Source organism: Typopeltis vanoorti, chromosome 22 (genome assembly GCF_054136105.1).
Source record: "Typopeltis vanoorti isolate ZY-2024b chromosome 22, IOZ_Tvanoo_1.0, whole genome shotgun sequence".
Classification (NCBI taxonomy): Eukaryota; Metazoa; Arthropoda; class Arachnida; order Uropygi; family Thelyphonidae; genus Typopeltis; species Typopeltis vanoorti.
The window spans coordinates 64,196,482-64,222,874 of record NC_143570.1 but is presented as its reverse complement, the minus strand read 5'-3'; the positions used below and the strand labels follow the sequence as shown (position 1 = coordinate 64,222,874).

General features: G+C 38.1%; 1 protein-coding gene across 4 annotated transcripts in view; it reads right to left on the bottom strand.

Moving 5' to 3' along the window:
• The window catches only part of LOC150094462 (hemocytin-like), a 2,636,009-nt gene that overhangs the window by 880,320 nt on the left and 1,729,296 nt on the right, over positions 1-26,393 (bottom strand). The gene's annotated exons all lie outside the window — the stretch shown is intronic.

Sequence of the window (26,393 nt, the reverse complement as noted above, 5' to 3'; positions counted from 1 at the left end):
AAAAGAGGCAAGTATTAGGAGAATTGGAAGTGAAAGAAACAGAGGTGTAGCAGGTGTTGGTTGGATTAGATGTGAATAAGGCTGGAAATGGATGACATATCACCATGTATGCTTAAGGAATGTGCACTACAGTTGGTTATGTTCTTCACCTGGTTATTTAATGAAAGTCTTGCAGAGGGTAGGGTTTCTAAGGAGTGGAAAGAAGGCAAAACAGTACCATTCCACAAGCATGGTTCTAAGATAGAATTCTCCAACTATAGGCCAGTCTGTATAACTGCAGTTGTGGTCAAGGTGTTGGAGAGATTGGTAAGGAATAGAATACAGAATTGGGTTGATGGATATGGCATTCTTTATGATGGTCAGCATGGATTTGTAAAGGATAGGTCCTGTTTCAGCAATTTACTTGCATTTTATGATAAGGTGATGAGTGTGTAAGATAAAGGAGAATCATATACAGTGATATTCTTAGACTTTGCAAAAGCGTTTGATAAATTACCACGTGCTAAGTTAGTGTACCAGTTGCAGAGGATGGGAATGGACAGTTTATTGGTTAAATGGATCAGAGATTGGCTCTCTGAACGATACCAACAGGTTGTGTATGATGGAGCAGTGTCTCAAAAAAAGAAGGGTAACCAGTAACATGCCCCAGGATTCTGTTATTGGGCCCCATGCTGTTTAACTTGTTTGTACATGATATATCACATGGATTGACTGGGGATCTTCAGTTATTTGCTGATGATGCAAAGTTGGGAAGCATTATAAGTAGCACTGCTGATGCTGAATCCCTTCAGAATGATTTGAAAAGACTTTTTTTCTTTACATGGACAAAAGAGTGGGAATGTAGTTTTAATATCAATAAGTGCAAGGTGTTGCATTTTGGAGTGCAGAAATATAAGGCTGTGTACTATATTAAAGGTGCCATACTGCAGGAAGTAGATAAGATTAGAGATTTGCAAGTGATGGTTGACAGTAGACTGAAGTTTAGAGGGCATATTGCTAATGTTGCAAAGGTTGACATCGTAGGGCTACTATGATAAGAAGTACTCTGACATGCAAGGATAAGGAAGTGGTTGTGTGACTGTATAAGCAAGGCACTGGTCAGACCACACTTGGACTATTGTGCTCAGATCTGGTCACCTGGTTTTCAATGTGATGTGGAGATATTGAAGAGGGTCCAGAGACGAGTGACTTAGACAATATCAGGAGTTTGGAATGCTGGCTATGGAGAGAGGTTGAAGAAATGTGGATTGCAGAGTTTGGTGGATAGGATGAAGAGAGGTGATATGATAGAGACATTTAAGTTAATGAGAGGGTTCTATCAGATTAATCTAGAGTGGTCATGTTATGTATAAGTTATGTAAAGGAGTGTTAATGACTTTAAGATTCTTTATGATAAATATGTTGTCAGTTGAATGTACTTTCCACGATGAGTCTGTCAATTCCATGGAGGTTGTAATAATAATAATAATAATATACAAGTATAAGCAAACAAAATTTGACTGTGAAGTAACTTCATGACTGTGCTACTTATATAGAAGGCAATGACATCACATCAGTTGCCTCAGTATCTCATAATGTTTAATACTTGTGTACAAGTATGATACTTGTACACAAGTATATGTACAAGTATCATACTATACATTATGTGAAGGGCCACTAGCAAACCAGTTTCAACCTCTATTGAGGTGAAAAAGTAAAGATGTGTCATCAGAGGCCTAGAGAATTTAGTATAAGGGTGCAAGTGAGACTGATGGTATTACAGCCTGAAAGAAAAGACAGATGATAGTATGAGAGATAGAGAAAATGCCACAGCTCTTTTATATCATCATATACATAAAGACTGTTAAGTTTCCTTTTTCACCAATCATAAAGACGAACAACGAAAAGACCGACTGAAACTAAATTGCAAAGATTACTGAAACCCAGTGGTCAGCCTTATCTGAGTTATTATTATTATTATTATTATTATCATCAAAATTTGACGTCCATGGTGAAGAGGCTCATCGTGGGAGGTACTCACTATTGCATACAATGCTCATCCAACTGCATCTTAAACTGATTAAATGTGTCCACATCCACAACACACTCAGGTAATGCATTCCACTCACCAACCACCCTCCATGCAAAGAACCTGCTTTTCACTCCTTGTTCACACCATCCTTATAAAGTTTCCAGCAATGGCCTACTTCCCTCTCCAATTCTATAAAAAATCTCTTCCATGTTTACCTGATAACAACCCCTGACCAGCTTATATGTCTCAATCATATTCCCCCTTTTCCTCCTATTCAAGAGGCTTTGCAACATACATTCCCTCAATCTGTCCTCGTACTCCACATTCCAAAGACCACTGACTACCTTTGTGAATCTTCTCTATACCCTTTCCAACATATCCTTGTCACCATGAAAACCTGACGACCAAATCTGTGCACAATAATCCATATGAGTCTGATCAAGTTCTTATACAATGGAATCATAACCTCTCTATTTCTATATGTCAGTTTTCTCCGCATCATAGCCATTAATCAAATTGTGAAGACAATGTGATGTCTTCACAACTTGTGGCACCTGAATTTCAGGTCCTTCTCCACCACCCTTCCCATATCTCTCATCTCCTTGACTTCCTGTAAAGTTTCCCCACTAAGTGTATACTTTGTATCCTATTGTTGCTTACCAAATTTCGAAACCTTACACTTGGCAACACTGAACTGATAGTTCCACTTACCTGCCCATTCATGCAATCTATTCAAATTCTCTTGTAAGGCATTAACATCAGCCTGACTGCATTGCTCTCCCCAGTTTTGCATCATCCGCAAACAGCTGGATATCACTAGTTAAACCCGACCCAGAATCATTAACATACAAATTGAAAAACAATGGCCCCAAATCTGACCCCTGCGGCACACCACTGGTGACCTTTCTCTTTCAAGATACTGCACCTCCATATACAACTTTCTGATACCTATCTGAGAGTCAGTCATTGATCCAATTCTGTCTGTTCCAATTTATTTAAGAGCTTGTCATGTGGCAGTCTATCAAAAGGCTTTGCAAAATCCAAGTACATCACTGTATATGCATCTCCTCTGTCCAGGGTATTCGTCACTTTGTTATAGACTCTCTGATAACCACAGAGAATATTGCTGTTATCAACCCATTTCTGTATCCTATTTCTCACCAATCTCTCCAGGATCTTCACCACAACTGCAGATGTACAGACCTGCCTATAATTTGAAACTACAGCCTTATCACTGCCTTTATGCAGTGGAACAATTTTACCCTCCTTCCTCTCTCTTGAAACCTGTACTCTTGCAAAACTCTTACTAAACAGGCATACCAATGCTACTCCAGTTCCCTGGAACATTCCCTTAAGATATGTGCTGATATGTCATCCAATCCTATCGCCTTATTAACATCAATGTTATTTATTTCCTCAAATACCTCCTGCTCACTCACAATTAAGCTATCCTCTCCTTTGTCCTCTACACTTAAGTTCCTCATGATTCCACCTTGATCAGGATGAAACACACTTATAAATTATCATGAATACGTCAACAATATCTTCTGCAGCAGTTACCATTCTACCACTTTCATTCATCTTTAACTTCATCTTTCCATGATCATTCTTCCTTCTACTTGTCACATATCTAAAAACCTCTCTATGGTTTTTTCTTAGCCTGATTTGCCAATTTCTGCTCATACTCTACATTTGTTTTCCTTACTAACTCAGTCACTGTCCTGGCTTGTTCTTTATATTCATGTGACTGATTACCATTATTCATCTTGTACTTCCTCAAAAGTACTTTCTTTTTTGAGATTTCATGCTTAAACTCCACATTCATCCATTTTACACCTACCTTATTCCGCCTTTTGGCCTTCGGGATACATTCTTATATTGATGCTGTTAAGTATTTCTTTGTAAGTTCCCATGTAGCATTTATTTCCTTACCCTTCAACTACTCATTCCATGTTATAACTCGAAGTTGTCTCCTAAGCTTGTCATAATCACAAGCCTTATAATTTCACATATATCCTTTCCTTGTAAAAGCCTACATATGACTAGCCACAACACAGGTGATTACTTCATGATCACTTTCACCAACTGAAGCAAAATGTGAAACCCCATCTAACAATTATATCCTCGCATGCCTTCCTTTACACGCTGCCTGAGATAGTTATCTCTCAAGAACTCGAGAAATTCACTTTCCTTATTCCAAAATGCTAACTCTTCTTTCCAACTGAACTGCCTTGAGTTGGCCTTCTCTGCCCTGGGATTTTTCTCCGGTCATCCCTGCAATTGACTGTATGACCAGATTGAATTAAAGTGATGGAACTATTTAAAAACATCTCATAGCAAGAAAAGACAGAATTTCATCTCCGGTGAATATTGCATAATGTGGATAGTCTACACCATCTAGTCTAAAATTTGATATCTCCTAGAATGCTTATTCTAAATGCAAAAATCGTCTGACTGAACAATAAAATTTCCACAATACAATATTATAAAGCATTTGGATGTCATATTGCTGGTTTTCAAATCCATGTTTCTTTCTAACCTTCCATAAATGGGATTTTAATTCATTAATTATAATGAATTAATGTGAAGCAGCACTCTGGTTTTAGCAATATGCTAGCTTTTTATGATAAAGTTACAAGAGCATTAGATGAGGGAAAGGCATATACTGCCATTTTCCTAGACTTAGCAAAGGCATTTGACAGGGTGTCACATGATAAGCTGATATTCAATTTGCAGCACATGGGTCTGGATGTCAGATTGGTCAACTGGATTCAACATTGGCTATCCAATAGGTATCAGAGAGTTGTATATGGTGGGGCAGTTTCAAGGAAGCAGAGGGTTAAAAGTGGGGTCCGACAGGGCCCAGTACTGGGACCTATATTGTTTAACCTTTATATCAATGACATTGTCAGTGGATTGCAGGGAGATATTCAGTTGTTTGCAGATGATGAGAAGGTGGGAAGGGTTATAAGTAATAGTGCAGATGCAGCAGCCCTGCAAAAGGATGTGAATAAGCTAGATAGATGGGCAAATGAATCGGGGTCTTGGTTTAATGCAGCAAAATGTAAGGTCTTGAGGTTTGGGAAACATCGATGGGATGCGTCATACTCTATGGGAGGAGTTATACTGGAGGAAGTAGGGGGAGACAAGAGATCTGGGATTGATGATTGATAGAAACCTGAAATTTAGGGGACATATTGCAAAGGTGGTGAAGGTAACACAGAGGATTGCTGCAATTACGAGAAGGACACAGACCTGCAGAGATAAAACAGCTATCATTCCATTGTATAAGACCCTGATCAGACCACACTTGGACTACTGTTCTCAGATTTGGTCCCCAGGATTTGAAGGGGATAAATTAACTGTGGAAAGGGTACAAAGGTGGATAACAAAGATGGTTTCAGGACTGTACAATGATAGTTATGAGGATCGGCTGAGTGAATGTGGATGCAGACTTTAGTGGATAAAAGAAGGAGAGGTGATATGATTGAGATGTTTAAACTGTTGAGAGGTGGTTACAGGGTTGACACGGGAGTTCTTTTGCTTGGTTGAACAGCGGGAAGGAGTGATGACAAGAGGCCATCCCTGGAAGTTACAAAAGGGAACTGTGACCAAGAGGGTAAGGAGTGGTTTCTTTTGCATGGAGAGTGGTTGAACAATGGAATGCATTGCCTGATGGAATGGTGAGAGCGAGAACAGCTAAGGAGTTCAAGGAGTGGTATGATAGACTTTGTGTTTCTAAGGGGGGGTGCCTCCCCTCGATGAGTCTTGATAGACTTGGTGTTTCTTAAGAAGGACGTCCCATGAAGAGTCTTTTGATTCCTTGGAGGCCTGCATAATAATAATAATAATAATAATAAAAATTCTCTTCCCATTGCTGACAGGTGGTGGGTATTGTAAAAAAATAATCTGTTCTGTTGTAAGTAATGGAATTCCCAACAAATTACATAATCTGTTCCAGTGGTTTTGAGGCAGTATGGTGTGAGATAGAGGTGAATAGAATCAAATACTTGGTGGGATGTTGTTATAGACCTGGTAATGTGGATGGTGGTGATAGTGAAATGTATAGTCAAATAAGCCAAGCAAATAAGAAAAGGGTGATCATTATGGGTGATTTTAATTATGGCAATATAGACTGGAATGAAGAGATAGCAACTAGAAGTAAAGAAAATGAGTTTCTTGAGTTTTTGAGGGATAATTACCTCAGACAGTATGTAACAGAGGGCACAAGAGGATTAAGGGTCTTGGATTTGGTCATCTCATCGGAGGATGTAATTATCAAGTGGAAGTAACCAATTTTATGAGGTCTACAAAGCCCAGCAAGGAGGATGACTTGGTTGGTGAGTAGCTAAAGAGAGGTATGAACAGCAGTTAGCTAATGAAGCTAAAAAGAATCCTAGGGAGTTCTTTTGATATGTAGCCAGCAAAAGAATGAATGATTATGGAAGGATGACATTGATTGGAGGGAATGGTATAAAGACAGCTGTTGCAGAATGTGTGGTGGAGATACTTAATGAGCAGTTCATAAAGATCTTTCAATCTTGTGAATGTGACTTCATGGAGAGATTAAAAGCAGTTGATGATGGGGAGGAGAGACTGACTGTAAGTGAGCAAGAGGTGTTTGGGGAGTTGAGTAAACTAGATGTAAATAAGGCTGTGGGACTTGATAATATATCACCGCATATTCTGAAGGAATTTGCCAGAGAGTTGACACCTGCCTTGACATATTTTTTTAATACGAGTCTTGCACTTGGTCAAGTCCCTAAAGAGTGGAAGGAGGGCAAGATTGTGCCACTTCATAAAGGAGGTGATCGAACTCAAGCATCAAACTATAGGCCTATCTGTGTGTCAGGTGTTGTGGTTAAGTTGTTGGAGAAGCTTGTGAGAACTAGGATCCAGAGTTGGGTTGACAACAATGGTATAATCTTTGATGGACAGCATGGATTTGCTAAAGGGAAGTCATGTTTTAGTAATCTACTTACTTATTACAATAAAGTGACTGCTTCCTTGGACAGAGGAGAAGGATACACAGTAATATACTTGGATTTCGCAAAATCTTTTGATAGAGTACCTCATGATAAGTTGACAGTCAAACTAGAGCAGATGGGGTTGGATATTAGATTAGTGCATTGGATTGGAGACTGGCTATCTGATAGGTATCAACAAGTTGTGTATGGGGGTGCAATATCCAGGAAAAGGAAAGTCACTAGTGGAGTGCCTCAGGGATCTGTTTTAGGGCCATTACTGTTTAACTTGTATATTAATGATATTGGCGAAGATTTGGATGGAGATATTCAGTTGTTTGCAGATGATGCAAAGTTGGGATGAACCATGAAGAGTAGTGAAGATGTTGTGGCCTTGCAAGAAGACTTGAATAAATTGAGTGATTGGGCAAGCAAATGGGGATGTGAGTTCAATGTTGCAAAATGTAAGGTTTTAAAATTTGGAAAACAAAGATCGGATGCAGAATTTATGCTTGGTGAGAATATTTTGTTTGGAAGTAGAGGAAATAAGAGATCTGGGAGTGATAAGATCATGTTAGTGGATAAGGATCTAAAATTTAGGTGACACATCGGCAAAATTGTGAAGACAACACAAAGACTTCAGGGAATGATGAGGAGGACACTGACGTGTAGAAGTAGGGAGATTCTTGTTCCATTGTATAAGGCTTTGATTAGGCCACACATGGACTATTGTGCCCAGATTTGGTCACCTGGTTTTCAGAAGGATGAAGAGATGTTGGAAAGGGTCCAAAGGCGACTGACTAAGGTAGTTTCTGACCTCTGGAATGTCGAGTATGAGGAAAGATTGAAAAGATGTAATTTGCAGAGTCTAGTGGAGAGAAGGAAGAGGGGAGATATGATAGAGACCTACAAGTTGGTAAGGGGTTGTTATAGGATCAATGGTGGAGAAGTTCTACAGAGAATAGTGGGAGATCAGGGGAGAACCAGAGGTCATCCCTGGAAACTGTATAAAGAGGGTGTGAGTAAGGGAGTGAGAGGCAGGTTTTTTTTTCGTGCAGAGTTGTGAATGATTGGAATGCCTTGCCTGAGAGTGTGGTGTCTGCAAGGAGTTTGAATTTGTTTAAGACCCGGTATGATGAGATGTGTGTGAGATAAAAGGACCTCCTAGATGAGTCTTTGACTCCATGAGGTCTTGTTTAATAATAATAATAATAATAATAATAATAATAATAATAATAATAATAAATACGTAGGACAAGAGGACAGCTCTTGTCTACTGCATGTTCTACTGTTTTCCAATCGGTAACTGATGTCAAAAATTGGATCTCCAATGTTAATGTATTTGATGGTATTGACTGTAAGGTGGCCACATGCAATTCTCCAAGCAAGATTCCTCCTGTCAGGGTATCCTTGGAACTTCAATAAGTAATGAAATAAAGTATTGTTGACAATACCAAACTGTGGAAGTTTGCGGTGAAAGATATTCAAGATTTCTTTATACCAAATTTTACTTTTATTAATGGAAAGAATGTCAACAGAATATTTGGTGGAAGCCTCCATGGTGCAAACTGATCTCATGTTGTTCGATGCAGTGGAACTTCAGTAGAACTGGATTATGACCTTAGAACAGAGGATCTAGAATTTAGTTGAAATCGGAGGATGTAATTATCAATGAGGTATCAAATCATCCACCAATTGGTGAAAGTGACCATGAGGTGATTACTTGGGTGGTTGCCAGCAGTGCAAGGACCCCTGTGAAAAAAGGGTATATGTGGAACTACAAGGGGGGTGATTATGAAGAGCTCAGGAGACAGCTTGCAGGTGTAGCATGGAATGAGGAGTTAGCTGGAAAAGAGATCAATGCAGCTTGGGGGATTTTCAAAAAATATTTAGTGGATGCAATGTCTAAATGTATACCACGGGTGAGAAGGTTAAATAAGTTAGGTGTGAGATGGATGAATAAAGAGATTAAGCATGCAATACAGAGAAAAAGGGCATTGTGGAGGCAGCATAAGAGAAGTGGAAGTAACCAATTTCATGAGTTCTACAAAGACCAGGCAAGGAGAGTGACTTGGTTGGTGAGAGTAGCTAAAGAGAGGTATGAACAGCAGTTAGCTAATGAAGCTAAAAAGAATCCTAGGGAGTTCTTTCGATATGTAGCCAGCAAAAGAAAGAATGATTATGGAAGGATGACATTGATTGGAGGAAATGGTATAAAGACAGCTGTTGCAGAATGTGTGGTGGAGATACTTAATGAGCAGTTCATAAAGATCTTTCAATCTTGTGAATGTGACTTCATGGAGAGATTAAGAGCAGTTGATGATGGGGAGGAGAGACTGACTGTAAGTGAGCAAGAGGTGTTTGGGGAGTTGAGTAAACTAGATGTAAATAAGGCTGTGGGACTTGATAATATATCACCGCGTATTCTGAAGGAATGTGCCAGAGAGTTGACACCTGCCTTGACATATTTTTTTAATATGAGTCTTGCACTTGGTCAAGTCCCTAAAGAGTGGAAGGTGGGCAAGATTGTGCCACTTCATAAAGGAGGTGATCGAACTCAAGCATCAAACTATAGGCCTATCTGTGTGTCAGGTGTTGTGGTTAAGTTGTTGGAGAAGCTTGTGAGAACTAGGATCCAGAGTTGGGTTGACAACAATGGTATAATCTTTGATGGACAGCATGGATTTGCTAAAGGGAAGTCATGTTTTAGTAATCTACTTACTTATTACAATAAAGTGACTGCTTCCTTGGACAGAGGAGAAGGATACACAGTAATATACTTGGATTTCGCAAAATCTTTTGATAGAGTACCTCATGATAAGTTGACAGTCAAACTAGAGCAGATGGGGTTGGATATTAGATTAGTGCATTGGATTGGAGACTGGCTATCTGATAGGTATCAACAAGTTGTGTATGGGGGTGCAATATCCAGGAAAAGGAAAGTCACTAGTGGAGTGCCTCAGGGATCTGTTTTAGGGCCATTACTGTTTAACTTGTATATTAATGATATTGGCGAAGATTTGGATGGAGATATTCAGTTGTTTGCAGATGATGCAAAGTTGGGATGAACCATGAAGAGTAGTGAAGATGTTGTGGCCTTGCAAGAAGACTTGAATAAATTGAGTGATTGGGCAAGCAAATGGGGATGTGAGTTCAATGTTGCAAAATGTAAGGTTTTAAAATTTGGAAAACAAAGATCGGATGCAGAATTTATGCTTGGTGAGAATATTTTGTTTGGAAGTAGAGGAAATAAGAGATCTGGGAGTGATAAGATCATGTTAGTGGATAAGGATCTAAAATTTAGGTGACACATCGGCAAAATTGTGAAGACAACACAAAGACTTCAGGGAATGATGAGGAGGACACTGACGTGTAGAAGTAGGGAGATTCTTGTTCCATTGTATAAGGCTTTGATTAGGCCACACATGGACTATTGTGCCCAGATTTGGTCACCTGGTTTTCAGAAGGATGAAGAGATGTTGGAAAGGGTCCAAAGGCGACTGACTAAGGTAGTTTCTGACCTCTGGAATGTCGAGTATGAGGAAAGATTGAAAAGATGTAATTTGCAGAGTCTAGTGGAGAGAAGGAAGAGGGGAGATATGATAGAGACCTACAAGTTGGTAAGGGGTTGTTATAGGATCAATGGTGGAGAAGTTCTACAGAGAATAGTGGGAGATCAGGGGAGAACCAGAGGTCATCCCTGGAAACTGTATAAAGAGGGTGTGAGTAAGGGAGTGAGAGGCAGGTTTTTTTTTCGTGCAGAGTTGTGAATGATTGGAATGCCTTGCCTGAGAGTGTGGTGTCTGCAAGGAGTTTGAATTTGTTTAAGACCCGGTATGATGAGATGTGTGTGAGATAAAAGGACCTCCTAGATGAGTCTTTGACTCCATGAGGTCTTGTTTAATAATAATAATAATAATAATAATAATAATAATAATAATAATAATAAATACGTAGGACAAGAGGACAGCTCTTGTCTACTGCATGTTCTACTGTTTTCCAATCGGTAACTGATGTCAAAAATTGGATCTCCAATGTTAATGTATTTGATGGTATTGACTGTAAGGTGGCCACATGCAATTCTCCAAGCAAGATTCCTCCTGTCAGGGTATCCTTGGAACTTCAATAAGTAATGAAATAAAGTATTGTTGACAATACCAAACTGTGGAAGTTTGCGGTGAAAGATATTCAAGATTTCTTTATACCAAATTTTACTTTTATTAATGGAAAGAATGTCAACAGAATATTTGGTGGAAGCCTCCATGGTGCAAACTGATCTCATGTTGTTCGATGCAGTGGAACTTCAGTAGAACTGGATTATGACCTTAGAACAGAGGATCTAGAATTTAGTTGAAATCGGAGGATGTAATTATCAATGAGGTATCAAATCATCCACCAATTGGTGAAAGTGACCATGAGGTGATTACTTGGGTGGTTGCCAGCAGTGCAAGGACCCCTGTGAAAAAAGGGTATATGTGGAACTACAAGGGGGGTGATTATGAAGAGCTCAGGAGACAGCTTGCAGGTGTAGCATGGAATGAGGAGTTAGCTGGAAAAGAGATCAATGCAGCTTGGGGGATTTTCAAAAAATATTTAGTGGATGCAATGTCTAAATGTATACCACGGGTGAGAAGGTTAAATAAGTTAGGTGTGAGATGGATGAATAAAGAGATTAAGCATGCAATACAGAGAAAAAGGGCATTGTGGAGGCAGCATAAGAGAAGTGGAAGTAACCAATTTCATGAGTTCTACAAAGACCAGGCAAGGAGAGTGACTTGGTTGGTGAGAGTAGCTAAAGAGAGGTATGAACAGCAGTTAGCTAATGAAGCTAAAAAGAATCCTAGGGAGTTCTTTCGATATGTAGCCAGCAAAAGAAAGAATGATTATGGAAGGATGACATTGATTGGAGGAAATGGTATAAAGACAGCTGTTGCAGAATGTGTGGTGGAGATACTTAATGAGCAGTTCATAAAGATCTTTCAATCTTGTGAATGTGACTTCATGGAGAGATTAAGAGCAGTTGATGATGGGGAGGAGAGACTGACTGTAAGTGAGCAAGAGGTGTTTGGGGAGTTGAGTAAACTAGATGTAAATAAGGCTGTGGGACTTGATAATATATCACCGCGTATTCTGAAGGAATGTGCCAGAGAGTTGACACCTGCCTTGACATATTTTTTTAATATGAGTCTTGCACTTGGTCAAGTCCCTAAAGAGTGGAAGGTGGGCAAGATTGTGCCACTTCATAAAGGAGGTGATCGAACTCAAGCATCAAACTATAGGCCTATCTGTGTGTCAGGTGTTGTGGTTAAGTTGTTGGAGAAGCTTGTGAGAACTAGGATCCAGAGTTGGGTTGACAACAATGGTATAATCTTTGATGGACAGCATGGATTTGCTAAAGGGAAGTCATGTTTTAGTAATCTACTTACTTATTACAATAAAGTGACTGCTTCCTTGGACAGAGGAGAAGGATACACAGTAATATACTTGGATTTCGCAAAATCTTTTGATAGAGTACCTCATGATAAGTTGACAGTCAAACTAGAGCAGATGGGGTTGGATATTAGATTAGTGCATTGGATTGGAGACTGGCTATCTGATAGGTATCAACAAGTTGTGTATGGGGGTGCAATATCCAGGAAAAGGAAAGTCACTAGTGGAGTGCCTCAGGGATCTGTTTTAGGGCCATTACTGTTTAACTTGTATATTAATGATATTGGCGAAGATTTGGATGGAGATATTCAGTTGTTTGCAGATGATGCAAAGTTGGGATGAACCATGAAGAGTAGTGAAGATGTTGTGGCCTTGCAAGAAGACTTGAATAAATTGAGTGATTGGGCAAGCAAATGGGGATGTGAGTTCAATGTTGCAAAATGTAAGGTTTTAAAATTTGGAAAACAAAGATCGGATGCAGAATTTATGCTTGGTGAGAATATTTTGTTTGGAAGTAGAGGAAATAAGAGATCTGGGAGTGATAAGATCATGTTAGTGGATAAGGATCTAAAATTTAGGTGACACATCGGCAAAATTGTGAAGACAACACAAAGACTTCAGGGAATGATGAGGAGGACACTGACGTGTAGAAGTAGGGAGATTCTTGTTCCATTGTATAAGGCTTTGATTAGGCCACACATGGACTATTGTGCCCAGATTTGGTCACCTGGTTTTCAGAAGGATGAAGAGATGTTGGAAAGGGTCCAAAGGCGACTGACTAAGGTAGTTTCTGACCTCTGGAATGTCGAGTATGAGGAAAGATTGAAAAGATGTAATTTGCAGAGTCTAGTGGAGAGAAGGAAGAGGGGAGATATGATAGAGACCTACAAGTTGGTAAGGGGTTGTTATAGGATCAATGGTGGAGAAGTTCTACAGAGAATAGTGGGAGATCAGGGGAGAACCAGAGGTCATCCCTGGAAACTGTATAAAGAGGGTGTGAGTAAGGGAGTGAGAGGCAGGTTTTTTTTTCGTGCAGAGTTGTGAATGATTGGAATGCCTTGCCTGAGAGTGTGGTGTCTGCAAGGAGTTTGAATTTGTTTAAGACCCGGTATGATGAGATGTGTGTGAGATAAAAGGACCTCCTAGATGAGTCTTTGACTCCATGAGGTCTTGTTTAATAATAATAATAATAATAATAATAATAATAATAATAATAATAATAAATACGTAGGACAAGAGGACAGCTCTTGTCTACTGCATGTTCTACTGTTTTCCAATCGGTAACTGATGTCAAAAATTGGATCTCCAATGTTAATGTATTTGATGGTATTGACTGTAAGGTGGCCACATGCAATTCTCCAAGCAAGATTCCTCCTGTCAGGGTATCCTTGGAACTTCAATAAGTAATGAAATAAAGTATTGTTGACAATACCAAACTGTGGAAGTTTGCGGTGAAAGATATTCAAGATTTCTTTATACCAAATTTTACTTTTATTAATGGAAAGAATGTCAACAGAATATTTGGTGGAAGCCTCCATGGTGCAAACTGATCTCATGTTGTTCGATGCAGTGGAACTTCAGTAGAACTGGATTATGACCTTAGAACAGAGGATCTAGAATTTAGTTGAAATCGGAGGATGTAATTATCAATGAGGTATCAAATCATCCACCAATTGGTGAAAGTGACCATGAGGTGATTACTTGGGTGGTTGCCAGCAGTGCAAGGACCCCTGTGAAAAAAGGGTATATGTGGAACTACAAGGGGGGTGATTATGAAGAGCTCAGGAGACAGCTTGCAGGTGTAGCATGGAATGAGGAGTTAGCTGGAAAAGAGATCAATGCAGCTTGGGGGATTTTCAAAAAATATTTAGTGGATGCAATGTCTAAATGTATACCACGGGTGAGAAGGTTAAATAAGTTAGGTGTGAGATGGATGAATAAAGAGATTAAGCATGCAATACAGAGAAAAAGGGCATTGTGGAGGCAGCATAAGAGAAGTGGAAGTAACCAATTTCATGAGTTCTACAAAGACCAGGCAAGGAGAGTGACTTGGTTGGTGAGAGTAGCTAAAGAGAGGTATGAACAGCAGTTAGCTAATGAAGCTAAAAAGAATCCTAGGGAGTTCTTTCGATATGTAGCCAGCAAAAGAAAGAATGATTATGGAAGGATGACATTGATTGGAGGAAATGGTATAAAGACAGCTGTTGCAGAATGTGTGGTGGAGATACTTAATGAGCAGTTCATAAAGATCTTTCAATCTTGTGAATGTGACTTCATGGAGAGATTAAGAGCAGTTGATGATGGGGAGGAGAGACTGACTGTAAGTGAGCAAGAGGTGTTTGGGGAGTTGAGTAAACTAGATGTAAATAAGGCTGTGGGACTTGATAATATATCACCGCGTATTCTGAAGGAATGTGCCAGAGAGTTGACACCTGCCTTGACATATTTTTTTAATATGAGTCTTGCACTTGGTCAAGTCCCTAAAGAGTGGAAGGTGGGCAAGATTGTGCCACTTCATAAAGGAGGTGATCGAACTCAAGCATCAAACTATAGGCCTATCTGTGTGTCGGGTGTTGTGGTTAAGTTGTTGGAGAAGCTTGTGAGAGCTAGAATCCAGAGTTGCGTTGACAACAATGGTATAATCTTTGATGGACAGCATGGATTTGCTAAAGGGAGGTCGTGTTTTAGTAATCTACTTACTTATTACAATAAAGTGACTGCTTCCTTGGACAGAGGAGAAGGATACACAGTAATATACTTGGATTTCGCAAAAGCTTTTGATAGAGTGCCTCATGATAAGTTGACAGTCAAACTAGAGCAGATGGGGTTGGATATTAGATTAGTGCATTGGATTGGAGACTGGCTATCTGATAGGTATCAACAAGTTGTGTATGGGGGTGCAATATCCAGGAAAAGGAAAGTCACTAGTGGAGTGCCTCAGGGATCTGTTTTAGGGCCATTACTATTTAACTTGTATATTAATGATATTGGCGAAGATTTGGATGGAGATATTCAGTTGTTTGCAGATGATGCAAAGTTGGGAAGAACCATAAAGAGTAGTGAAGATGTTGTGGCCTTGCAAGAAGACTTGAATAAATTGAGTGATTGGGCAAGCAAATGGGGGTGTGAGTTCAATGTTGCAAAATGTAAGGTTTTAAAATTTGGAAAACAAAGATGGGATGCAGAATTTATGCTTGGTAAGAATATATTGTTGGAAGTAGAGGAAATAAGAGATCTGGGAGTGATAGTGGATAAGGATCTAAAATTTAGGGGTCACATCGCCAAAATTGTGAAGACAACACAAAGACTTCTGGGAATGATGAGGAGGACACTGACGTGTAGAAGTAGGGAGATTCTTGTTCCATTGTATAAGGCTTTGATTAGGCCACACATGGACTATTGTGCCCAGATTTGGTCACCTGGTTTTCAGAAGGATGAGGAGATGTTGGAAAGGGTCCAAAGGCGACTGACTAAGGTAGTTTCTGACCTCTGGAATGTCGAGTATGAGGAAAGATTGAAAAGATGTAATTTGCAGAGACTAGTGGAGAGAAGGAAGAGGGGAGATATGATAGAGACCTACAAGTTGGTAAGGGGTTGCTATAGGATCAATGGTGGAGAAGTTCTACAGCGAATAGTGGGAGATCAGGGGAGAACCAGAGGTCATCCCTGGAAACTGTATAAAGAGGGTGTGAGTAGGGGAGTGAGAGGCAGGTTTTTTTCGTGCAGAGTTGTGAATGATTGGAATGCCTTGCCTGAGAGTGTGGTGTCTGCAAGGAGTTTGAATGTGTTTAAGACCCGGTATGATGAGATGTGTGTGAGATAAAAGGACCTCCTAGATGAGTCTTTGACTCCATGAGGTCTTGTTTAATAATAATAATAATAATAATAATAATAAAAGATCAATGGAAAATTTGGTGGAAGCCTCCATGGTGCCAACTGATCTCAACTTGTTTGATGCAATGGAACTTCAGTAGAACTGGATTATGACCTGACATGTTGATGTCAAGATGTTTTATCTGTATTATCCTATTTATAAGGTAAGAAGAGATATAAATTTGATCAAGATGGGGGGGGTATCTTGTTTCATGTACATGTAAGCCTGGAGATTAAGATTGCAAATCCTCCATATGTCTGCTAGTTGAGCATTATCGCGACATGTTTTTAACTGTACATATCCCACTTTTCTACTCCTGGGTGTCCTCCTATTTTGTCTAATGTAGGGTTTTCAAGGCAGTTCCAGTTTCTAGCTGCTATGACTGAAAGCATTTTTCCTTAACTGTTCCATTGGTTGGATCATAAATATTTATAAACTTATTACACATCCACAGTATTTCAATCTATTGTTGAGATTCTCCCTACTGCATCCCTTTGGATATCACAGAATGACCGAATGAGGGAAGGGAGAATAAGAACTCCTACTCCAGCCCTGTTAAATCTTCCAAAGCTCCAATAAGATAGAAGTGGTTATCTATCTGTTAAAGTTTTTATATCTTTATTTCTGCAAAAATATGTTTCTTGGAGCAATAAAAACCTGATATTATGTTGTAGCATAAGTTTCCATACAGCTTCTTGTTTAATTTGCCTGGAATCCTTGTACATTTAATGAGGCAATGCAGAAAGGAGATGCTATGATTAATGAAGTGTCACTGGTAAGTCTTTAACTTCTAAATTTTGGATGAAAACCTGATGAGGTCTTCAATCTGTGAAGGAGAAAATTTGTAGCCTGCTTCTTGTAAACTGTTTTCCAGTTGCTTTCCATTATTTCAATTTCATGCCTATCATTCTTGATTTGGAAGTCATTTATTTTCTTTTCATGTAGATGGTAATCATACTGAGAAAACATTGAATCAATAAAATTTATTATAAAATCTCTTTATTGTATCTCTCAATTTTCCTTTATTAGCATGAGATAGTTCTTCATAGTCCATAGACTCTTCTGAGCCTGAAGAGTTTCATTTGATGATCCACAACCTTCTTTATCTTTACATTTTTTATTACTTCTTTTTCTTATAGATGTTGTAGTTCCTTATTTAATCTTTTTATTAATTTATCTTTCCTTTTTGATGATCTTGTCTACATATTAACTTCTTTCATTTGTCTTGCTTGCTTTTCTGTTCCCTTCTCCAGTTTCTCCTTGTAGTACAGTTTCATGTTTTTGCATTTGTCTTATATCTGTTCAGTTGGTATACTAGGTTCATTATCGGTAATTTCAACTGATGTTTTTCCATCCATATTTGCTTGAAAAGTGGCTTCTGCAGTTCTGAAATTAATTTGGGGGGGTGAATTTCTAGCTGATTTCGTCACACACACTTTTTGTGATTTTACCAAGTGTAGTTTGCTTAAAATCGCCATCTTTACTAGACTGAATTTGGAAGAGCCAGGAACTCTCAGTGGGAGACAGACACAAAAGAGACACCAGGGTTTAAATAAAGCAGAAGTCATAATTCCATATAAAAATAGACGAAAGGTGTCATACCTGATTACTAAGATACTCTGGATTATAGACATATTTTAAAATTTTTTGACTTGATTATATTATAAATTAAAGACACCAAGAAATTATATTCTTGGTTTCATCCTTTATAGTGAGGACAGTGAAATCGAATGAACTTTATCTGTGTCCTGTATTTCCCTTTGCCTGGAAGCAATGGGAAACCCAAAAGAATGTTTTCACTGTATAGCAAGTAAAATAACCATAGAAGAAAAACCATAGTGAGTATTTCAGTTGTGAAAGTGTCAGATGCTTCAGAAATAATCCAGGCAGAACCATGAGCTATCTGGCTGGATGCTGAGGGGAAAATGAAATGTTCCTTTGAATGGTTATTTAACTTGAGTTTCAATTTGAGCATAGTTACTAATGAATGAAGAGAAAGCAAGATAATTCCATTAGAGAAGAGCAGAAGCAACCAGTTATAAACCAAACAGAATTTCTGAAGTGGTCATGAAGGTATTCGAGAGCATACCCTCCCTTTAAAAAAGGAGGGTCATGCTTTAGCAGTGTGTTAACATTTTAATACTTAATACTACATAATACTTTTGGATTTTGCCTTCAGTGTGTAATTCTGCAATACTTTTAGCAAAATCCAAAAGTATTATGGTATATTCATTTCCTTTAATGACCAGGCATAAGGATAAATGTGTGGAGATGCAGAGTCAAAGAGGAATATGAGCGGTGAGACACCATAGAGTTGTGTACTTTGTCCATTGTTCTTTAACTTGTATATTAATAATACTAGAGATTGGTCTGGATCATGATATACAATTATTTGTGGATGGCACAATGTCATAAAGGGTGTTAAAGTACCTTTCTGATCAAAAAACATTGTTGAAGCCTGATCTGAATAAGCAGGTTCTCTGGCTAAATGACAGAAATGTCATTTCATTATCAATAAGTGCAAGGCTATGCATTTTAGACTGATGACACATCAAGTAGATTATCACATTAATCATAGGAGCTACAGAAGAATGTGGCAGTAGTTTTGAGCTGTGCTAAAAAAAAACAGTGTTTTTAATCAGTATATAGTGACTTTTGTCGCAAATTGTGCTACATTTTTTCAGTGATTCAAGTGTCCTTCATTAGTGTTGCTTTTGAAGTTTAGTTGTTGTTTACATTGTGTTTATTATTGGTTTATTCTTACCAAGAGGGCTAGGTCAGAGTAGGGTAAGAATATTTCTTCTCTTCTATCATTTCATGATAGAAGAGAAGAAAAAGATAAGTTTTCTTATTTAGTATATTTTCATTATTTAGTACAGTTGTAGCATAGTATAGTTTATACTTATACTATGTTCTCCCCAGGACCTTTTGAATGGGCAAACTACCTGGCTGGTTATTCTGACAACCCGGCTAATTAATGATGTGAATTGACATGCCTAAATAATGAGCAAGAATGGAAAAATAATTTAAGACATTTTTTAATTAATCTAGCCGGAGAGTCTCGATGCTCGCGAGACCAGCTCAATTTCTTGCATTGCAAGCCAATCTTGAGAGCTTCAGATATTCACTTTGATGCACACCAATCCGTACACGGAAGAAGACAAAAATCGGGATCTCGAATACAACAGTATTGGTTGCAAAAATTTTTTAAGAAAGAGACATAATTTTGATGTTTGAAAGAAAGAAATTATGAAAATTGAGCGAATTTGAATTGAAGGCAAAAATCGATGTGAAAAATCTACATTTATTTTTCTTAATAATCGTTTTTGTCTGAAGATCATGAGTCAAGTATTTAAAATTTTATTTTGTAAAAGAAATAGGCCTGAACATCAAATATAGTTGTGATCACGAGGAATTCTCAAAACTCTTGAGGACTATGATGTCAGTCTCAAGTGATATCAATTCCCATTCCTAGTAATTAACACTTATAAATAGTAAAATTGCTACATAACGTGCATTATGTGTCTCAGGTATTACTATCAGTGCACAATTCAGTGATTTATTCTGATTAATTATTTAATAACAGTGATATTTTGTATTTATTAAATTACCCAATAATGAGTAAAAAGTCAAGTCAGAAAACCACACTCTTAAGTTATTTTAAGAAAGATGAAACCGATAACCATAGTAGCAAAGACACCAAACCAACAACAGAATCGTCGATTGCTGTAGTAGTCTCTTTCAAATGTAAAACGTGCATCTAAATACTGCTTATCGGATATTAACAGTGAGTGCTTTAAAAATTCCATTGGTTAGTGGTGAAAGATAATGGAATGATGTATTCCACATGTATCAAATACAGAAATAGACGACCTACAAACAAGGAAGTGACTTGGGTAACTATGCCATGCACAAGACTGCGAAAAGAAAGCTTGGTTGATCATAAACAAAGCAAGTAACACACTGATTCTTGTTCAGATATAATTGAAAAATGTATACTAGAAGAAACCGGAATAGGACAAATTGTAAAATCAATTTCAATTTTGAATAACAAAATGCTTTTCTGGGAGTTTTAAAATCTATGTATTTGTTGGCAAAAAATGAGTTACCACATACTGGATAGGGAGTTGAAGTTTAGGGGGCACATCACAAAAGTGGCTAAATCAGCTCATCAAATCACTTGGTTGCTGAAAAATACTTTAACAAGCAGAGATGAACAAGTTATTGTTCCTCTGTATCGAGCTTTGATAAGACCCCACTAGACTACTGTGCCCAGATATGGGTGCCAGGATTTCTTCTTGATGGGGAGATGGTGGAGATGATCCAGAGACGAGTGACCAAGATGATAGCATGTCTATGGAATGAACCCTATGAGAACAGGTTGAAGATTTGTGGGTTGCAAAAATTGGTTGATAGGCGGAAAAGGGGTGATATGATTGAGATTCAAATTACTGAAGGGGGTTTCTATAAGATTAATTCAGAAGATATTTTTGAGAATAGGACTGGTGGGAGGACTACGGGTCATACATGGAAGCTGGGCAAGAATGTGGTTACCAAGGGTGTTAGAGCTAGGTTTTTTACTTGGAGAGCGGTGAATGAGTGGAATAAGCTGCGAGAGTCTGTTGTGGGTGCTATGATTGTGAATGAGTTCAAGGTGAGGTATGATCGATACTGTGTGAATGTCGAATAGTTGTTCTTGACATGATGTTAGGTCCTCCCTCAATGAGTCTGTCGACTCCTTGGAGTTCCCCAAAATAATAATAATAATAATAATAATACATTATTTGAAAAATTGTTTGAGCATTGCAAGGCTATGGGCTATTACTACTTAGAATATCTTAATTCTTATTATTATTAAACAAGACCTCATGGAGTCAAAGACTCATCTAGGAGGTCCTTTTATCTCACACACATCTCATCATACCGGGTCTTAAACACATTCAAACTCCTTGCAGACACCACACTCTCAGGCAAGGCATTCCAATCATTCACAACTCTGCACGAAAAAAACCTGCCTCTCACTCCCCTACTCACACCCTCTTTATACAGTTTCCAGGGATGACCTCTGGTTCTCCCCTGATCTCCCACTATTCTCTGTAGAACTTCTCCACCATTGATCCTATAACAACCCCTTACCAACTTGTAGGTCTCTATCATATCTCCCATCTTCCTTCTCTCCACTAGACTCTGCAAATTACATCTTTTCAATCTTTCCTCATACTCGACATTTCAGAGGTCAGAAACTACCTTAGTCAGTCGCCTTTGGACCCTTTCCAACATCTCTTCATCCTTCTGAAAACCAGGTGACCAAATCTGGGCACAATAGTCCATGTGTGGCCTAATCAAAGCCTTATACAATGGAACAAGAATCTCCCTACTTCTACACGTCAGTGTCCTCCTCATCATTCCCTGAAGTCTTTGTGTTGTCTTCACAATTTTGCCGATGTGTCACCTAAATTTTAGATCCTTATCCACTCCCATGATCTTATCACTCCCAGATCTCTTATTTCCTCTACTTCCAAACAAAATATTCTCACCAAGCATAAATTCTGCATCCCATCTTTGTTTTCCAAATTTTAAAACCTTACATTTTGCAACATTGAACTCACATCCCCATTTGCTTGCCCAATCACTCAATTTATTCAAGTCTTCTTGCAAGGCCACAACATCTTCACTACTCTTCATGGTTCATCCCAACTTTGCATCATCTGCAAACAACTGAATATCTCCATCCAAATCTTCGCCAATATCATTAATATACAAGTTAAACAGTAATGGCCCTAAAACAGATCCCTGAGGCACACCACTAGTGACTTTCCTTTTCCTGGATATTGCACCCCCATACACAACTTGTTGATACCTATCAGATAGCCAGTCTCCAATCCAATGCACTAATCTAATATCCAACCCCATCTGCTCTAGTTTGACTGTCAACTTATCATGAGGTACTCTATCAAAAGCTTTTGCGAAATCCAAGTATATTACTGTGTATACTTCTCCTCTGTCCAAGGAAGCAGTCACTTTATTGTAATAAGTAAGTAGATTACTAAAACATGACCTCCCTTTAGCAAATCCATGCTGTCCATCAAAGATTATACCATTGTTGTCAACCCAACTCTGGATCCTAGTTCTCACAAGCTTCTCCAACAACTTAACCACAACACCTGACACACAGATAGGCCTATAGTTTGATGCTTGAGTTCGATCACCGCCTTTATGAAGTGGCACAATCTTGCCCTCCTTCCACTCTTTAGGGAATTGACCAAGTGCAAGACTCGTATTAAAAAAATATGTCAAGGCAGGTGTCAACTCTCTGGCACATTCCTTCAGAATATGCGGTGATATATTATCAAGTCCCACAGCCTTATTTACATCTAGTTTACTCAACTCCCCAAACACCTCTTGCTTACTTACAGTCAGTCTCTCCTCCCCATCATCAACTGCTCTTAATCTCTCCATGAAGTCACATTCACAAGATTGAAAGATCTTTATGAACTGCTCATTAAGTATCTCCACCACACATTCTGCAACAGCTGTCTTTATACCATTTCCTCCAATCAATGTCATCCTTCCATAATCATTCTTTCTTTTGCTGGCTACATATCGAAAGAACTCCCTAGGATTCTTTTTAGCTTCATTAGCTAACTGCTGTTCATACCCCTCTTTAGCTACTCTCACCAACCAAGTCACCCTCCTTGCTGGTCTTTGTAGACCTCATAAAATTGGTTACTTCCACTTCTCTTATGCTGTCTCCACAATGCCCTTTTTCTCTGTATTGCATGCTTAATCTCTTTATTCATCCCTCTCACACCTACCTTATTTAATCTTCTCACCCGTGGTATACATTTAGACATTGCATCCACTAAATATTTTTTTTGAAAATCCCCCAAGCTGCATTGATCTCTTTTCCAGCTAACTCCTCATTCCATGCTACACCTGCAAGCTGTCTCCTGAGCTCTTCATAATCACCCCCCTTGTAGTTCCACGTATACCCTTTTTTCACAGAGGTTCTTGCACTGCTGGCAACCACCCAGGTAATCACCTCATGGTCACTTTCACCAATTGGTGGATGATTTGACACCTCATTTAAAATTACATCCTCCGATGAGATGACCAAATCCAAGACCCTTAATCCTCGTGTGCCCTCTGTTACATACTGTCTGAGGTAGTTATCCCTCAAAAACTCAAGAAACTCATTTTCTTTACTTCCAGTTGCTATCTCTTCATTCCAGTCTATATTGCCATAATTAAAATCACCCATAATGATCACCTTTTCTTATTTGCTTGGCTTATTTGACTATACATTTCACTATCACCACCATCCACATTACCAGGTCTATAACAACATCCCACCAAGTATTTGATTCTATTCACCTCTATCTCACACCATACTGCCTCAAAACCACTTTTTAACGTTGGTAAAAAATTATACCTCAGAAAGAATAATGCAAGAGTTGATTGATATTTTAGCATCGGAAATTAGATCTGAAATACTGAAAAATATACATTCTGCAGATTATTTCAGTGTTTTATCTGATGAAACTACAGGCATCTCAGTTTTGAAACAGCTGATTGTGCACATTAAGGATGTTTGTCAAATTAGAAAAGAGGTCATGATTAGTTTTGTATTAACTTGCAAATCATTGATGGCAAAGCTGAGACTATAACTAACAAAGTAATTGAAACCCTTGACAGTCTAGGATTAAAAACATGTAATCTGGTGGGCCTAGAATCTGATGGGGAAGCTGTCATGATTGGAAAGCAAAAGGGAGTTGCAAAACTGCTCAAAGATAAAACAGATAGACTCATTATTATTATTATTATTATTATTATTATTATTATTATTATTATTATTATTCAGGCCTCCATGGAGTCAAAAGACTCATCGTGGGAGGTCCTTCCTAAGAACATAAAGTCTGGCAAGATTCATCGAGATAGCCTTATGGTCAACTATCATTGTATAACCCATCGACTGGCTCTTGCTAGTGCCTAGAAGCAGCTGCTGAAGTGACTTATTTAGTCATGTTTAATGATATCTTAAGGCAACTGTTTTTCTTCTTCCAAAATTCCTCAGCTAGGATGGCCGGTTTAACCCAAATCTAAAATATACTGAACACTCCTCAGATTAAACTTAAAATGGCTAGATGGGTATCTCATGATTCTGCAATATAGTCTCTAAGAGAATACATGGTGAGTGTTATAGCTGCATTGGAAAGAAAGGCCACTGAACAAAATGATATCAAAGCTGAAGGTTTAAGTAAATATATCAGAACTTACAATTTAATAGCTTCACTAATGATGCTTTCAGATGTGTTACTGCACCACATTTATCTAACTTGTCTAGATCATGGCAAAACTAAGATGCTGACTTAACTGAAATAGAGCCAGTCTTAGAAGCCAGAAAACTATCCATCATGGAATTGAAAGACACTCCTGGCAGTCATTTTCAAAATCTTCATCAGCATCTTTCAAGTGAATAGTCAGATCTACACAATGATTATTCAGATTCTAATGTTATTACGTTTAAGACTACAATATATGATAAATACATAGGCACAATAATTAAACACCTATAAGCAAGATTTCCAGATATGCCAATCATTTCCTGCTTTTCAAGACTTTTCAATGCAGAAAGTCATTATGTAAATTTTTTATATCTTTTCTTTATTATTATTCTTTCTATTATATTATTTTTATTAAATTCTTTTCGGTTGCTCCTTTGCAAAATATCTACTTTGTTTTACTTTTCCTTTTATCTGTTATTTTATCTGTCTATCTACTTCCTTACCTAACATTATTTCTTGCCACCCCCCCTTTTTTTTTCTGCTGTTAGTTAGACCTCGTGTTGTAAGTCTATCTAATGTAACAGTCCCTGAGCAATCACACAATGTCAATTAAGAAATTTATTTATCTTAATGACTGCACCACTTAATTGACCTTTTTATGTTTGAAAGTCAGGGTGAGAAGATGACAAAATTAATTTAACACTTCTATACAAATTCTTTAAATGCAAGTCGTGGCTCGTTACTATATTCTATTCCCGCAGGCTCGTTAATATTTCGGGATAGTGCATTGGCTAAGGAATGAGAACCAGGTAATTACAAAACAAAAACATGTCCTTTATCAAACTAAAGGAAATGATACAAAGCACATAAACGTTAAGAAAAGATTAACTTAATCAAAAGCACTTTAACACACACATTTATCTGCCATCTGAGCAACAAAAACTATAGTGCTTTCACTATCAGAAAATAACTTAATCACTTAATCAAATAACATAATCAAAAGCACTTTAACACACAAAATTACTTGCTATCTGAGCAACAGAAACTATAGTGCTTTCACTATCAGAAAAACCTATAGTGCCTTGATATAAAAGTGTCTTCTATGACACAACTTGGCTTACAAGCATGCATAAATATTCCAGGAGGGATTACATTAACTTTCTTCAAGCACATTCAATACTTAATCGATGCTAATTCAGACACTATCACAAATAACTTATGAATTAGACTTAGTTAACAATACATGTTCTTCCATTATTTAAATTCAATCTAACCGCCAGTTAAAAAGTAACCTCGCTCAATCCTTTACGATTTTGCTTTTACACATAACATACTACAACAAATTTATGGCTTACTTGCTAACAATCTCGAGAGGAAAGTCCGAGATTGTTAGCAAGACGGTGAGGTTTATTTGCATGGAGAGTGGTTGAACCTTAGAATGCATTGCTGATAGAGTGGTGAAGGCACAAACAGTCAATGAGTTCATGGAGTGGTATGATAGACTTTGTGTTTTCTAGGAAGGACTTCCCATGTCATATTCTTCGACTTTGCAAAATAATTTGATAGATTACCATATGAGAGATTTGGTGTATAAGCTACAGAAGATGTGATTAGTAGATTGATTTAGATGGAATGAAGACTGGCTTCTAAGCAATACCAGCAAATTGTGTGTGTGATGGAGCAGTGTCTCAGAATAGGAAGGTGACCAGTGGTATGCTTCAAGGTTCTGTTCTTGGTCTCTTTTGTTTAACTTATTTGTTAATAATATTTCATGTGGATTGACTAGGGATGCTGAAATGTTTGTTGATGATTCAAATTTAGATATTATT